The sequence below is a fragment of the Pleurodeles waltl genome, chromosome 2_1 (assembly GCF_031143425.1).
Source record: "Pleurodeles waltl isolate 20211129_DDA chromosome 2_1, aPleWal1.hap1.20221129, whole genome shotgun sequence".
In the NCBI taxonomy this organism is placed as follows: Eukaryota; Metazoa; Chordata; class Amphibia; order Caudata; family Salamandridae; genus Pleurodeles; species Pleurodeles waltl.
The window spans coordinates 63,079,386-63,095,854 of NC_090438.1; the positions used below are offsets into that span (position 1 = coordinate 63,079,386).

Genomic DNA, 16,469 nt, shown 5'->3' on the forward strand with positions numbered 1-16,469 from the left:
GTTTGTGGATTCCCTGTCTGAGTCAGTTTGACAGTTGGGCTGGTTGCCCCTCTCACTAGACAGTGACATAAAGGGAGCTGGGGTGTAGCCTGCATATCCAGATGAGCCATTTTTGCTAGAAGGGAGGGGAGGAGTGGTCACTCACACCTGAAAGGGCTGTGCCTGCCCTCACACAATGCAGTCTCCAACCCCCTGGTGTGTGTCTAGGGCCTGGCCTGGGCGGCAAGGCAGGATTTCACAATCAAGAGAGACTTTCCTTTGAAGTAAGCCTATTTCAAAGAGAACACTAAGAAGTACAGGCAGTGGGTGACCATCAATGGACAGAGGGTGGCGGCTCTGAGAGACACAGGAGCCAGTGAGGAGTCAGCTGGTGGCTGAAGAGCAGATCGATCCCCGGGTACTTCACCAAGTTGTTACAGTGGACAACTCAGAGCGCCTGTGCAGAGTCGCGCAGGTTCCCTTTGAATGGGGGGAGGACTCTCAGGTTCCTTGAAGGTAGCTGTGAGTCCAACGATGCCTGTAGATTGTTTGCTAAGCTATGACCTGGAGGATTCCCCTTGGAAGGAGGTGGAACACATGTCTCACTTGAAGATGGAGATGTTGCATGGGTCTTTCTGGGTGGGTATGCATATCCACACAGTCAATGAGAGCCCGTCAGGGTGGTCAAGAGCCCCTGGAACCTGAAACAGTAGCCCGGAGGACTGCCAAGGAGAGGAAGGGCAAGGGGCACGGGAAACCAGCCACAGAAGTTCCCACGGTCCGGGAGGAGGCAGAGCCTGGGGGTGACAACCTGGAGCCTACAGGGGAACAGGTGGCTGAAGTGGGTGAGGTCCCTGAGCTGCCGCAGTGGCAGCAGGAAGGGGGGCCCACCAGGGAAGCATTCTGTGCAGCACAGAGGACATGCACTACTCTGGAGGGTTTGCGATCGCTCCTGATCTATTGGGAGGATGACCTCCTTTATAGTGAGCCTAAGGTTCCTGAGCCTGTGTCAGCCTGTATGCTGGTGGTACCCCAGTGCTTCAGTGCCTTCCTACTGGGGTTTGCTCTTGATGTGCCTCTCGCTGGACATTTGGGGCAGGACAAGACCTTTGAGAGGCTTGTCACCCACTTTTACTGGTCCCTAATGCGCAGGCACTCCGATGCACATTTCAGGTCTTGCCAAACTTGTCAGGCAAGTGGCAAGAGTGGGGGGAAATGTAAGGAGCCCCTCCAACCTTTAACAGTTGTTAGTACTCCCTTTGAGAGGGTAGGTATTGACATTGTGGGGCCTCCAGATCCCAAGACAGCCATGGGCAACAGGTTCATCCCAGTCTTGGTGGACCATGCCACCCGGTACCCAGAGGTCAATCACTTCCCCTGTGGTGGGTCATGCTTTGATGGGGGGTTTTACCTGCATGGGGTTCTCCAAGGAAGTGGTATCTGATAGGGGTACCAACTTCATATCCACGTATATGAAGTGTCTGTGGAAGAAGTGTGGGGTAACCTACAAGCTCACCACCCCTTACCACCCCCAAAGTAATGGTCTGGTTGAGAGATTCAACCACACCTTGAAAGGCATGATTATGGGCCTGTCAGGGCCCTTGAGGCGGAAGTGGGATGTCCTCTTGCCATGCCTTCTGTTCGCCTCCAGGGAGGTGCCTCAAAAGGGACTTGGGTTTAGTCCCTTTGAGCTGATCTATGGCCACTCTGTGAGGGGACTTTTAAGTCTGGCCAAGGAGGCTTTGGAAAAAGCTCCTAGTACCCCCCCTTGATGTATTCAGTTACATGCTCGTTTTGAGAAACCAGACTGCCCGCTTCAAGAGTCCCGCACAGGAGAAACCGGAAGGAAGCCAGGAGGACATGAAACGCTAGTATGACCAGAATGCCACTCTGGCCGACTTTCAACCTGGACAAAAAGTGTGCGTGATGGCACCAGTGGAGCCTAGGGTGCTCCAGGACAAGTGGACTGGGCCATTTGAGGTGGTGGAGCGCAAGAGTGAAGTCACCTACCTGGTGGACTTGCGGTCTCCAAGGAACCCTTTAAGGGTCCTGCATGTCAACTGCCTCAAGCCGCACTTTGAGCGGGCTGAACTGTCCATGCTCCTTGCGACAGATGATGGGGTGGAAGAGGAGAGTGAGCCTCTTCCTGACCTCTTGTCTGCAGGAGAAAAAGATGGGTCTGTGGAGGGAGTGATCCTCTCCCCCTCCCTGACTGAGGAGCAGCAGGGTGACTGTCACCACGTGTTGGGACAGTTTGCCTCACTGTTTTCCCTAATCCCAGGAGTCACACACTTGTGCACACATGATGTGGGCACTGGGGACATTACACCTGTTAAACAAAAGGTTTACAGGATGACTGGCAGGGTCAGTGCTTGCATTAAGGATGAAGTATCCAAAATGTTAACTCTAGGGGTTATTGAGCATTCCAGCAGTCCTTGGGCCAGCCCAGTGGTATTGGTCACAAAGGCTGCTGCACCTGGTGCCACTCCAGAAGACAGGTTCTGTGTGGACTACCGGGAGCTCAATGCGGTCAGCAAGACTGACGCACACTCCATCCCCCGAGCTGATGAGTTTATTGAGCTGGTTGGGAGCTGCCAAGTACCTCAGTACGTTTGACTTAACCCCTGGGTCCTGGCAGATTGCCTTAACTGAGGGGGCCAAGGAGAGGTCAGCATTTTCTACCCCAGACGGACACTTTCAATTTAAAGTGATGCCATTTGGGCTGAAGAATGCCCCTGCCACCTTTCAGAGGTTGGTCAACCAGGTGTTGGCTGGGCTGCGTGCATTATGCAGCACACTTAGAAAGAGGATGATGCCTCAGGTGATTGTTTTTGTGCAGGAAGGTGCCCCTTCCTGCAGAAAAACAATTCTGCCTACAACTCAAAACATGGTGCTAAGGTGCCTGCAGTGACGCTAGGCTGCTGAAACTGCACCAGCGCAGGGGGAAAGCACAGGAATGCACCATATGCCATAGATATGGTGCATTCCTGCCCTTTCACTTTGACACAGGGCAGCACAGCAAGATGAGTTGCTGCGCTGCCCTGTGCAAAATCCCCATAAATTTGGACCTAAGTCTGCAAATCTCCTAATTTACCAGAGCAGCGATCGACTGCTGGTTGAGCAGGTAAATGCAGATGCAGGGGTGGAAAATTATTCTATTTAAGTGCTCAGAAGTTCCTCCACTTCAGATGACAACCTCCAGCTGCCACTACAACCTTCTGTTTTTTCTCTCTTGTTAAAGTTGTCCACCATTCTTGCATATTCCAGCTAACTGTCCGACTGATCTGACTAATTTAGAGTTTGGTGGGAGGAGTTTACTCTGTCAGAGATGGCAGAGGACCTTACCTTTGCCAACCTGCACCATTTGGAAACATTTGACAGCTGATACCAGCTGATACCATCACCAAGTGACTGAGTTGACCAACAAGGGCAGGCAGGAAGCACAGTGACAGCACAACAGATTAAGGAGGGCAGAAACCAGGGTGCACAGGCATGGCAGTGGGCCATGGAGGGCAGGGGGCAGAGACAGGGGCAGCAAGTTGACCATGACGGTCAAGTGAGAAGAGGAGTAGCAGCAAAGTAAACCATGCAGGGCAGATGAGAGGTGAAGTTGCAGCACAGTGGACCATGAAGGACAGGAGGGAGGGCTAGTGGCAACATAGCAGACCATGGAAGCCAGGAGGGACTGGGTTGGGGCATAGACTTGGACACTGGAGGAAAGGATTGAGGCGAAGGGGAAGAGGTTGCAAAATGACCATGCAGGGCAGGCCAAAGGGGCGGTGGCAGCACAGCAGACTATTGAGGCCAATAAGGAGGGACAGTGGCAACACAACAGAACATGGAGGGCAGTAGGAGAAGGTAAGGGCAGAGACTCAAACAATGGAGAGAAGGTGGGGGCACTGGGGAAGCAAGCTAAGAAAATAGAGCAGGTGGAAGGCAGTGGCAGCACAAGGGGGAGGGAGGGCAGAGGCAAGAGCAACACGCTGACCATGCAGGGCTGGCACGAGGGGCAGTGGAAGCACAGTTTATAATGGAGGGCAGGAAGGAGAGAATAGGGGCACACACATACAACAGAGGAAAGGTGGGGGTCAGGGGCAAGGGCAGCAGGATGGTTAGTGGTAGCACAGCAGACCATGGTGGGCAAGAAGAAGGAGGTAGGGGCATGCACAAAAGCCATGGTAACTCTATGCTGTATATTACAATGGTAATGGTTTTGTCAGTGATGCCATTAATTAATGCAATCAGTGATGTCATTTCATCAGAGTTGTCATCATTTAACATGTCATGAGTGATATGTGAGGGTATACCCAGTACATGGTGGGGGTGCAAATTATAGCTAGCTCAGTAAACTACGACTGGTGAATATGAGTGTTTTTTTTTTTTTTTGTTTTGTTTTATTAACACCCAACTAAAAAGTCACTTTAACCTTTGGTTTTTCAGTAAAAATATATGTGTGTGTGTATGTGTGTTTTTCAGTGAAAATTTGTGTGTGTGTGGGCATGTATCACCCCTGCTGTGAGGACCGGATCGGTCCACATAGGGTGGGTAAACACTGTTGGGCCCAGCTAAACACTATCCTTGCGAGGACCGGTGTGTTATGAGGACCCACCCCTGTAGTTTCAAGCAAGTGTATCAAAAAATCAGGACCCATATTTAAGAAGGCTAATGTCTCTTTACGCCACATTAGTGTAATTTTTTTAATGTTAATGTGCCCCAACGAGGACAAAATCGCTGCACTAGATTTACAAAGTGGCGCAATGCATGCATTGCCCCACTTTGTAACCCCTTGTGCCGCATTATGCTTGCGCCAGGCATAATGTATGCAAGGAGGGCATTCCCCCTTTGGGGGGGCAAAAAAATGGTGCAAAGAAATCGAAAGGATTTGTTGACACTAATCCCGCAAAGCCCCAAACTAGTGTCAAAAGTTTTGATGCTAGTTCCCTAACTACCACCATGGTGCGCCATATTTTAAATACGGTGCACACATGGTGGGGTTAGGGGACGCCAAGGGGTGCAAAAAAGTGGCGCTGCATTAGATGCAGCCCCACTTTTCTTAAATCTGCCCCTAAAAGTGCAGTTATATTTGCCTCGGTCTGCTTTATAACCTTCCCTACGTGTGTGTATGTGAGTGAGTGAGTTAGTGAGTGAGTGAGTGTGTGTGTGTGTGGGCGCACGCGTGCATGTATGTGTGTGTGATGTTTAAAACATCAATCTTGCTACAAATCAATGGAGTATTATATGTGTTTGCTGGAAGGAGATAGGGGAAAATATATTCAGGCTGCGGATCACTTTTACCTACTAAAAATGGGACTTTTACTCAGTGTAATGACAATTACAAAATATGTGGAACAATAGGAAAATGTCTCGGGGTTCATTAAGCCGCACTACAGAAGCCTTGATTTTATTTACTCAGTTAACTAAGTCCAGACCCCAGCTTTACCCACAACCTCATTTGCAGAAAGTGAGAGAATCTTCGACACCATATTTTGTGTGTTCCAATAGCCACTCGTGGCGGCCCTGAGTCCTGCGCTCGTGACAAGCTTTCAAAACCACTGTGACTCGCGAAAGAGGTCCCAGCCTGAGGCCTTGAGAGCACTCAGCTAACACCTTCTACCTGTCTGGGCCCATCCATCAGAGAAGATTTCACTGCTCCAGCCGCCTGTGATTTCCAAGTGACCCGCACATGCCTGGGACCCAGGCCTCGGGGAGGAGGACAGGGCTCAGCTCTGGGTCACCAGTGATGAAATCCACAGTGATCGAGAGCGATTCTGTCATAAATGTGCCTTTGGAGGGCTGGTGTGCAGCCAGCTTCAAGTGCCACTGAGCTGGAAGTGAGCATGAAAAAAGGTCACAACTTTGGACGAGTTTAAGAAACTTTGGAAAGAAAGGTTCTCGGATACAGCTCTGAAGTAACTATCTAAACCCTGTTTTCTCATTCTGCTGAACTTTTTGTCTTTTCTGTGGGAAATTAGAAAATGGCAAGTAATAATTGGGCAGACGTTTTCTGACTGTTGCTGTGAATATATTATAAGTTTGTATACACAAGTCGCAGAATAGCCACTGTAAAATGTATTATGCTGTAACAAATTTGTCATGACGGTGCTGTATGTCTATTTATTGTAAATTGTAAACTCCGTTTTAAGACTTTTGTTTAAACATATCATATTAGAAGTGATGCCTACTTTGTTGGTTTAGATTTTTTCATTTGTAGAGTTTCTACTGGAACATCTTAATTAGGAGAGGCATGCCTCCATGTGCAAAGCGCCAACAGCAGGATGAATCTAGGGAGCCAGAGCTGGCCATCTGCATCCTCTGAGATGCATCAGGGGGGCCTAGTGTTTGCAAAGATGCAAGCCTAGGACTGCGAAATGTGGATGCTTTAGCAAGCAGCTCATGCAGGGTTTTTGTAGTTGCCAGAAGTTACATACACAGGACACACAGGTGATTATCTGCACTACACACCGACGGCCATTCCTTCTGGACATTCACTGTCGGTGCCAACACTTCGGCGGAAGGGTTACTCGTCACAATAATATCCCGTCCGCTGAAATCTAAATTCCATTATATTCTATGGATTTAGATGTCGGCAGACAGGGTATCTGTCACCATTGTGACGGCGTAACCCGTCTGCCAAGTTCTAAATCAGGCCCTTAGTCTACGACATTCACTTAAACCCCCGGTCAGTCAAACAGACTATCATAGAATGCAGCCACCAGACCAGGGCATGCCCTAGCGCATCTCAATACACCATCCATCTGCAGAAACAACATAGGGTACCCAAATGTACCTTCAGACATGCAACCTGTCAAACATACATTCATACCATCAGACACTCACACAACCCATCAGACATCTATGCATACCATCTGACACCGATGAATACCAAACAGCCACTCAAACATAACAGACACCTATGCTTGCCGTCAGCCTCTCGCACATACCGTTAGATGCCCAAAAATGCCATCAGCCACTAACAGATACCATTAGGTACCCATGCATGCCATCAGCCACTTGCACAACCCATCAGACATCCATGCATACCATCAGCCACTGGCTGATACCATCAGACACCCATGAATACTATCAACCACTCACACATATCAGACACCCATGCTTGCCATAAGCCACTGACACATACCATTAGACACCCAAAAACACTATCAGCCACTAACACATACCATCAGATACCCATGCATACCAGCAGCCACTCACACAACCCGTCAGACACCTATGCATACCTTAGGGCACTCAGTCACACCATCATCCATCTCAAACACAATCAGTGTCACACAAAGTAGCACTGTACACTTCTCTCCACCAGTGGCGGCCAGCAGCTTTAGGAGGGAGGGGGCAGGCGGGGCACACACACACACACACACACATACTCATTCTTTCACACACACGCACGCACATCCATTATCAACACTCATACCATTCAAACATACACGCACGCACCAAACATTAATTTTAAAACATCACACACACTCATTCTTTCACACACGCACGCACGCACATCCATTAACAACATTCATACCATTCAAACATGCACGCACGCACAAAAGATTCAATTTGAAACATCACACACATACACACACACACTTACCTTCGGCCTCCAGGTCCCAGGAGGGTTGGGACTGCTGCCTTACCTTAGGTCAGCCAATGAGAGAAGGCAGCAGTCCCAGCCTCGTCACAGAGTGGGATGGGGTCAGTGAGACTGCTGACCCCACCCCACTCTGTGACGAAGTGTCACTGATTGACATTCGCCCTGGGCGCTTCAGGGCTTAAACCTGAAGCGCCCAGGGAGAGTGTCAATTGGTGACGCTTTCCTCGTCACCCCGGGGAGGGCCTCGAGGCACCTTTGCTGGGCCGAGGAGGTCACGCCCATAGGAGCTGTGACCAGCAAAGTTCAGCTCAGGCAGCCAGGAGTCTGCGCAAATCACGCATGTCTGCTCCTGGCTGCCTGACCTGAACATGAAGAGTGTCTGTCAGGCTGACCTTTGTTCAGCCTGACAGACACTGTTCATGGGGGGGCAAAAGGTGGGGGGGCGTGGCCCCTCCGCCCTAAAGGACGGGCCGCCACTGCTCTCCACCCATTTTTACTTGGCACCTGGTTCACAATACTAGCTTGGTTAACTGTCTAGCTCTCTGATCACCTATTCACCATGTCTTGGTACTCCTCCACTTCGTCCTGGCAGACCCCTTGAACATTTTGACATATCCAGTCCCTGCCCCCTTATCTTCTTCCTCTACATGACTTCTATCAGCTGGTTTATTTTCTCATTGCGATATTCATATGCACTACTCAACAAAGACACACACACATCTTCTCCTTCCCTCTTTAAGTGCCATCTAAACCCCCAAGGCCCCCTTCCAGTCTAGATGTCCCTCTGCCAGGTAATGGTAAATTTCAGAAAAACTGGATTCTTCTATTTCACATCAGCGCCATTTGCCACATTAACTCTATCTTTCTTGTTGTGTGTGCAAATATCTATGTTTCTCCAAAGACATTGAGGAAAAAGGATTGTTTCATTTGTGTGATTCAAAAGCAGGTATATATCTTCAATCACTGCATCTAAAGCGGCACAGCATAAACATAGTAGTCTGCTAGCAAATTCCAGTGCACCTAGAATCTTATTCCTCTTGTACTTTGAGGCTTTAGAAGTTAACCTCTGCCAAATTCCTTATGGATTGTTGTCATTGTTTGCATTTGATTACTAAGCCTCGCGGCAAAGAGCTGGAACACCTTGCCTCTTCACCTCAGGCAGTCACCATCGTTGCCTCAATTCAGGAAGGACCTTAAGACCTGTCTCTTCAACTGAATCACAGAGGGCCAACCCCTCTCAGCGCCTTGAGACCCTTACCGGTGAGTAGTTGCACTCTACAAATTAGATTTGATTTGACAAGGCGTGTCCAGAGGGCAAGCAAAATGCAAAGTGCTTAAAGCTATGACCCAACCAGGAAAGATGGACCTGTACCACTAAAACTGGTTCCAGAAGAAAGAGCAAAAGCCAATCAAGCCTGTGATCTTCCCTGGGTGCAAGTGGATTGGACATATTGAATATAATGAAGGTCCTTGATGTGACTTGAATTGTTGCTGTGCATTCCTCTACCTTTCTTTTTGTTTATTGGCTTACTTTGGGAGTTTAGAAGTGTCTCCTCCCTGCACAATGAAGTCCTCTGGCATTAATGCCTTCTTGGAAGGGATGAGAAAGTGTTCTACATATTAGTGCATTTCCTTGGCAGGTCCTCTGTTTGCACCGGGAAGCAGATCATCAAGGATGTATTTGCCCCAAAGGATCACGTCTTGTTACACTATCAAAACATCTAAACCTATGTTTGTTATAGGTAAAGCTTTACCTAATATAGTTTAAGGTAGCTGGGGTGATAAGGGACAGTTTCCCCTTGTATCCGGTCTTCGTTGTCAGAGATTGCAGTCTTTAATGTGGGTAGGTTTATCAAAGAGCCCATGAAAAGATTCTATTAATTGTATTCCCATGATTGTCAGAGGAAAATCTGCAGCCACCTAAAAGCAGACAAACAACTCCTAAATGTACACAAGGAATGCCGTTTCTGTTTCAGCACTTGCACACCCAGTTTATTTACAAAGGGAGGGGCATATTTATCAATTGTTCACGCAGCGCAATGTAACAAGCCACTTTGCTGCACTGCATGAAAGGGATAGGGCAGGAATGTGCCGTATTTATCAATACATTGCGCGTTCCTGTCATTTTCGAGCACTGGCGCAGTTTCAGGTGCCTAACCCTCACGCAGGCACCCTTGCGTCTTATTGCAAAGGTGCATGCATTGTTAGATGCAGCAGAGGTGGAATGAGGACGTAAATGAGGAGAAATAAAGTTATTTCTCCTTGTTGCGCCTCCAGTGGGAAGGCGTACAAGCCTGATGCATTCGGAGGTCTTCCAGTGTTGGTAAATCTGGGAATGTGTCAGAATCCATGGGTGGGTGCGTGGTAACACCCACGCTCCACCACGCAAGGCCTCCCTGCTGCAGATCAGCGCAAGCCAGCGCAAGCCAGCGATTAGCGTTGCCTTGCATTACTCTAGATTTATCAAGCCACACAGGGCCTTGGATGGCTTGATAAATCTCGTTTCGGTTTTGCGTACCCCTTGCACCCCTGTTGCATGGTGCAAAGGCAATTCAAAACCTTGATAAATCTGACAAGGTGTTATGAGGGAAAAAGATCAACCTGAGTATTTTCCTATTCTGTACACAGCCTTTGTAAACAGCAACCCCTTTCTTTCTGTCCTATGGAACCCATTCTCTCAGGGTGAAAAGTAAGAACACTTATTCCTTTCACATCTACAGCAAACTGTGCATCTAGTTTACTATGTTCTGCCATAATAAATACATAATCAGTATGATCTTGTCCCTTTAATATCTTATGCAGTAACACACAGATTAAATAGGCTTACATTCTATGTTGTGCTTTAGTTATGAGGTGAAATGGATACCAAGTCCAGCGGGCATTGGTCAAAAAGAGAGTACCACTTCCTTAGTTCCTAAATAGGGGATCAGCGAGCATCGTCTGCGGCTGGACCAGAAGTGAATAGGAACTGCAAAGCAAGATAACTGATGAAACCAGCATCTTATGGGAATGTTTCATTAACTAACCCACAGTTGTGACCAAGGTGACCCACACCCAACTTTTATTACAAGTGATTTAACTGAAGGTCTTTGAGAGTTGACTTCAGACTAATGGTATATCACAAGCCAGTGTCTCTCATTTTTCAGGTGGCCTAGACTTGCCTTGCGTTCCTGCCTTTGGCACACTAGGGATATTTCAGGACAATACCAGGCACAAACCAATTCCACCTAGTGTTGTCAGGATGTCCAGACAGGTCTTTGAAACAAAGAGGAAGGTGCTATCAATCAAAGGCTGAATAACCCTGGCTTGATATACCAACTGCATTTTCTAGTACATTTTGTACAGCACAAACTGCACTTCTAAATTATTACCTGAAAAAAACAGTAGTAACTCCAGCACCACTGGTACTGCAACAATTTACCCTAGAAAATTATGGAGGTTCAGACTTTAAATAAATGCCATAGTAAATAATGTACATTAAATTCAATTATTTTAAATAGTTACAATATAAATATGTTTAATTTAATGTTTAAAAACGTATTTATTATTTAACTGGAAAATATTTTAGCTACCTTTTTGAATTAAAAATGTAATGTAAATTAATTATTTTTAATTAATTCTATACATCACTTATAATGTTTATTAAAGAAAAATACAAAATGTATATATTCCTCTAGTTTGGAATTTACGATTTCACAAAAAAGTCAGAAAAAAATGTTAATTTAATGTAATATAGTTATGTTAATTAAGGAATACGTTCAAAATAAAGTTAATAAACTTGTAGCATTTTTTCTTTTGTTCTACATTTAAAAATAAATATTAAATGAGTTTACATTATTGTTTAGCATAAAAATATACTTAATATATTTTTTCAAGTTAAATATGTTTTTTTCATCTTTTCTCTACCTTTCTAGATACGTCTACTCAGTACAGGCAGAGATCTCTGATCTCCATCTATATTAAAGGTATGAACCAGCAATCAGTGCTTAATGTGTAAAAATAGCTGTAGAGGCTCACATTAGTTTCTGCATAATGCCTGGGTTCGCCAGCTACAAATGTGAGGGCTATCTGGCCTTTATTTCACTCCATGCCTCTTTCATACATTACTCTAGACTTCCTGTCTTTTTATCTTAATATAGCAAGTTCTTTTTCATGCATTCTTTTTCCAGTTTGCAAAGCTTTCTAACATTTCCCAACTCCTTTTTTGACCTTTTTCTGTCTGTAGATTAGTGCCTCTTTTTACATTCTTACCCCTCACTTTTTTGCCTGGTATTTGATGTTATTTTGACTAAAAGTGCACTCGGTTCCTGCTAACCAGGTCCCCCGTGCCAGATCTCTTTCCCTAAACTGTACAATTGTTTTCCCAACTGGCAAATCCTTTAGCACCCTCTGTAAGTCCCTAGTAAATGGTACCCCAGGTACCTAAGCCTGAGGTGCTAAAGAGGGTCCCTAGGGGCTGAGGCACGAATTGTGACATCCCAAGGGACCCCTCACCAAGCACATGATGGGCAGCCATTGCAGACTGTGTGTCTTCTTGCAGACAAACTTGAAAATACAAAAATACAACATGGCACACAGCCTTTGTGCCTTGTCCTCTAAACCTGCATGGATATATATGTCACCCCTCTATTAGGCCCTACAGCCCTAAAGCAGGGTGCATTATATTACAAGCCCATTGGCTACTACCCTACACACCCCAAAACACCTGAATTTAGTACTTGGGGGAGTGCCTGGCCCCAGAGAAGCAGATACTGACAACGTAAGAAGACCAAGAACACCAAAGAGCTGCAACAGCAGAAGAGGAGAAAAGAATCAGCCGACCTGGTACCAATCCCACCGGCCTGTCTGTATCCCTCGTCGAAATCTAACCAAAGTCGACTCATCCTGCAGCTGTGACTCCAGAAACCTGGGAGGACTGCCTGCCTTCAATAAAGATTTAAGACCTCCATTGAACAGCTAAGCTGTTCTCCAGAAAACTCCAAAATAAGGTACTCTGAAGCCTCTGGAACTGCCAAAACCTGACACCTGAAGTTACCACTGTACCCGCTGTCTCTGACCCCAGTTGAAGTGGACCACTGGTGTCAACAAGGTGGTTCCCCAGCCCTCCAGAATCCGAGTCGATTCTGGTTTCATCCCTCCTAGACTCCTGCAGCCTCTGCACATAGCCCCCCTCCACCGTGAACACTGTGGTAAAGAAAACTGACACCTAAGAACACCTCCGCACCCGTTGCCCCTGAGCTGTGGAGAAGAAGACCAAAGGTGCCTACCTGTGCCCGAGCATCATGAGGCCTGACCCCTGCTGTTGGTTCAGCCCGACTGGCCCCCTGGCCAGAGCCTATGGCCTCTTTTCGATCTCGAATAGGAATGCATTGGGTACCCAATGCTGTTTTGCACTCTGCATCCAGCCGCCCCTGTGCTGCTGAGGGTGTACTGCTGGTGCTGCCTTGAACCTTGCCTACTACTCACCTTAACACCTGGAGATTTTTCTTGTAAGTTGCTGTACTCTACCTGTTTGCAAAACTTGTTTTTGCTCCCATAGGATAGCATTGCAGAATTCAGAAATTGCATGTGTCCACTTTTTAAAGTGAAAAGAATTCCTATTTAAAAACATACTTACCCGAACAATATTTCTCTGATGCCTAGACATATATTAAGATACTTGCTATTTTTATAATTTGGTGTGGATCTCCTTTTTGAGTTGTGTGTCTCATTTTTTGACTATTGTGTGTATATTTGTAGATCTCTTGCACTCCTCTGTGTTAAGCCTAAAGCGGCTCAACCACACTAAAAGAGCAATTTGGGATTGCATAGCAAGCCCTGTCCACTCACTGGGGAACTCCTGAACAGTTTATACAGTTTTCACATACCACATAAAGTGTCAGCTTCCTACACTGTCTTTCTCCCTCACTTGCTAGTGTTCAAACTTTGAAGTGGAAAATAAGTCCTGGTCTCCAAAAAAATGAGTGCCGGTGGCCATCACCTGCAAATGCCAGCACACATTAAACATTGCCAGGAAGCTGAGTAGAGTTCAGCGAAGAACAGTGGCGAGCTTGCCTCGTCTCAGAAATGTTTTGGGGTCAAGAAGTCACTCACTAGAGTTCAATAAGTCCAAAACATTCTATGACTGTATTAGTAGCTGCTGTCATTTTGTGAATGTGCCAGCAGGTTCTTGAAGCAAGGCACAAATCCTTGGGGCATGTTGTGCACATTACAGCAGACCATCTGCACTGGCTCAGATATGTTTGTTGCTTGCTGGTTCTTGATATACCCTTTCCCTTAGGGGTTCTGCTGTGACAAACATCAATTACAGGTAACTGTCTCTCTGTGCAGTGATGTTACATGGTGGTGTTGAATTGTGGTCAGCTGTGCGTAAGCATTAAACACTGTGGCACAGGGGAGCGGAGATGCTGGCTTAAACCGCATCGATTGAACTGTGGGAAGAGTGGCTGACAGTTATTCATTGTGACGGGGTCATAGTTGTCACTGCAAGTGGACACCAGGGAGTGTAGATTCAGCTACAGAAAACTTTAGTGAGAAAGTGAGACTCAGAAACAATAGGACTCCATCATAACCAGAATGAGAGAATATGAGAAATAAAACAACCAAAGTCCTTTGGGTGTTAAGTAGCGTTTGTGTTGTCCTTGCCTTTTTTGATTTCAAAATATTTTATTTGTTTTGAGAGTACAAAAAGAAAAAAGAAAGGGGTAATAATTATTTGCAGTGCATATAACACTTATGACATGTGGGACTCTTTCCAGACACAGAGCAAGAAGCATACAAAACGCGTGAGTAGAGTTATAGTGCAGTAGATTACAGTAAAGCATTATTGTTTGTAACCCCTACTTGAGAGAAAACAAAGGGATAAGGTAGGGAAAGGGGGAAGATGGGAGGGGGAGAAAAAAAAAGAAAGCCCCAATTCAAGTAATGAACAAGATAGGGCATAGGATGCAAGAGCAATGTCAGGGGTAGTACGGTGTCAGAGTCTAACTGGGCTGTAGTTGCGAACGAGTGTTGGTGTGGCGTCAAGTGATTTGTAAATTTATTGTATTGTAATAAGAGGTGGCTCATATCCCTCATCTGGCATGTCCAGTGGAAGTGAGAGATAACACACCCAAGCTCAGGGAGGTTTAATTTTAATGTGTTAGCCCCACTTCTTGTGAAGCATAGCCACACCCACCATGTGTGGTGGGTTAGGTGTTGGAATTATTTCTAGTCACAGAGAATATTTTTTATTCCCATTGTTAGTAGAAGATCCATGTCCTTGTGTTTATCTTCAAAGCAGGAGTGAGGAACCATGGTCCTGAAGTTAATGTATGAAAGTTGAGTGAGAGCTCAGCGTTGAAGATATCATTTATTATGGTTTGAATCTCAATCCAGAATGAGTATAGCATCTTGCAGTGGCATAGAATATGACTAAGGGTGAATGGTGACTCCAGGCATTTCCAGTGTTTGACTAACTCTTAGATCCCTAGCTTAGAGAGTTTTTCTGAGGTCCATTATGATTTGTGTAAGATCCAGTATTTGCATTCTGAAAGGATAGGGGTATTTTTGATTTTGTGGTGTTAAGTCCATATTTTTTCCAGGTTTCTTCATTTCACGTTAGGTGACTGGAAGTAGGGGGTGATTCTAGCCTTTTGATTTGGATTTCAGTAGTGATTTTGTTGTGGATATTGGGAGAGTTTAGAATCTTATATGTTGTGGCAACAGTTTGGGGAAGGGTGAATAGTTGTGAGAGTAGGGGGATAAGGTCGGATATGTGTGGTGTAAAGGTCTTCCACACTGCGACCTTCAACTTAAGGAAGTTGTAGAAGTCAATATTATTTACATTGTGGGAATTCCCTAGCTCTGCAAATGTCATGGGATTTGCAATCAATCCTTGATTGTTGAGGTATAACATGTTATTTGATGCCCAGGATGTCCACGAAAGGGACATGCCATTGATTTTTATTTTAGAGTTGTTCCAGAGGGATTTTGTTTTAGAGTTTTTTATCAAGTATTTTTAGAGCCACAATGGTGCCTTTGAGGATTGCATGGGAGTGTTGTAGAGTAATCAGTTTCATAGTTAGCAATGAGATTAGGAAGTGTAGTTTAGTGAGAAATTCTTCAATCCCTACCCAGAGGGGTTTGTCTTTGGTGTGAGTGTTGATCCACCAATAGCTTGTTTGATTAGAAAGGCAAGTTGTTATTTATGAAAGCCAGGGTCATTCAGGCCTCCACAGCGCTTATTTATTCTTAGTTTTTTTAAAGCAACTGTATCTCCTTTTCCTTTCCATTAAAACTATGGAGTCCATATTGTTAAAAAAAAAAAAATAGACAGTTATAGGGGTAACATGGAGGTGATAAAAGTTATTTGTGGGTTATCATCATCTTGATACATTCCATGAGGCCCCACCATTTTATAAATTTAGGCAACCGAGCAGACAGTATTTCTTTAATTTTTTAAAGAAGGTTTTCTTCAGCTAGTGTTCTTGTATCCTTTAGGTTGTTTTTGAAGTGAATACCTAAGTATTTAATCTGTGATGATTGTCAGCGTAGTTTATTGTTGATCACAATGGATGGCAAGGTTAAGTTGTTCAGTGGGAAGACTTTGGTTTCTTGAAGTTTAAAGAATAGCCTGAGACCAGCACCTGTTGGTTGATTTCATCTGAGATTGCAGGTATGTCGATTTCAGCCTCTTGCATGAAGATAAGTACTCTATTGACAGGCCTATAATACGTGTGTTAGATCAGATAGCAGCAAGTAGGGGTTTGATAGCTAAAAGATACATTAGAAGGGAAAGGAGGCCGCCTTGTCTTGTCCTTTGTGTCAGGTTCATTTTGTCTGAGAGGAAGCTGTTCACTCAAATATGAGCAGAGGGTTGAGAGTATTAGGCGAAGACCTGGCTGAT

At 45.7% G+C, this 16,469-nt stretch overlaps 1 long non-coding RNA gene across 1 annotated transcript in view; it reads left to right on the top strand.

The window, feature by feature from the left end:
* The first annotated feature begins 5,771 nt into the window (after nucleotides 1–5,771).
* LOC138258370 (uncharacterized) overlaps nucleotides 5,772–16,469 on the top strand; it is a 76,891-nt gene continuing 66,193 nt past the window's right edge. The window contains exons 1-2 of the long non-coding RNA XR_011198410.1: nucleotides 5,772–5,888; nucleotides 11,497–11,547. This is a non-coding gene — a long non-coding RNA (uncharacterized lncRNA). The remainder of the gene's footprint in view (nucleotides 5,889–11,496; nucleotides 11,548–16,469) is intronic.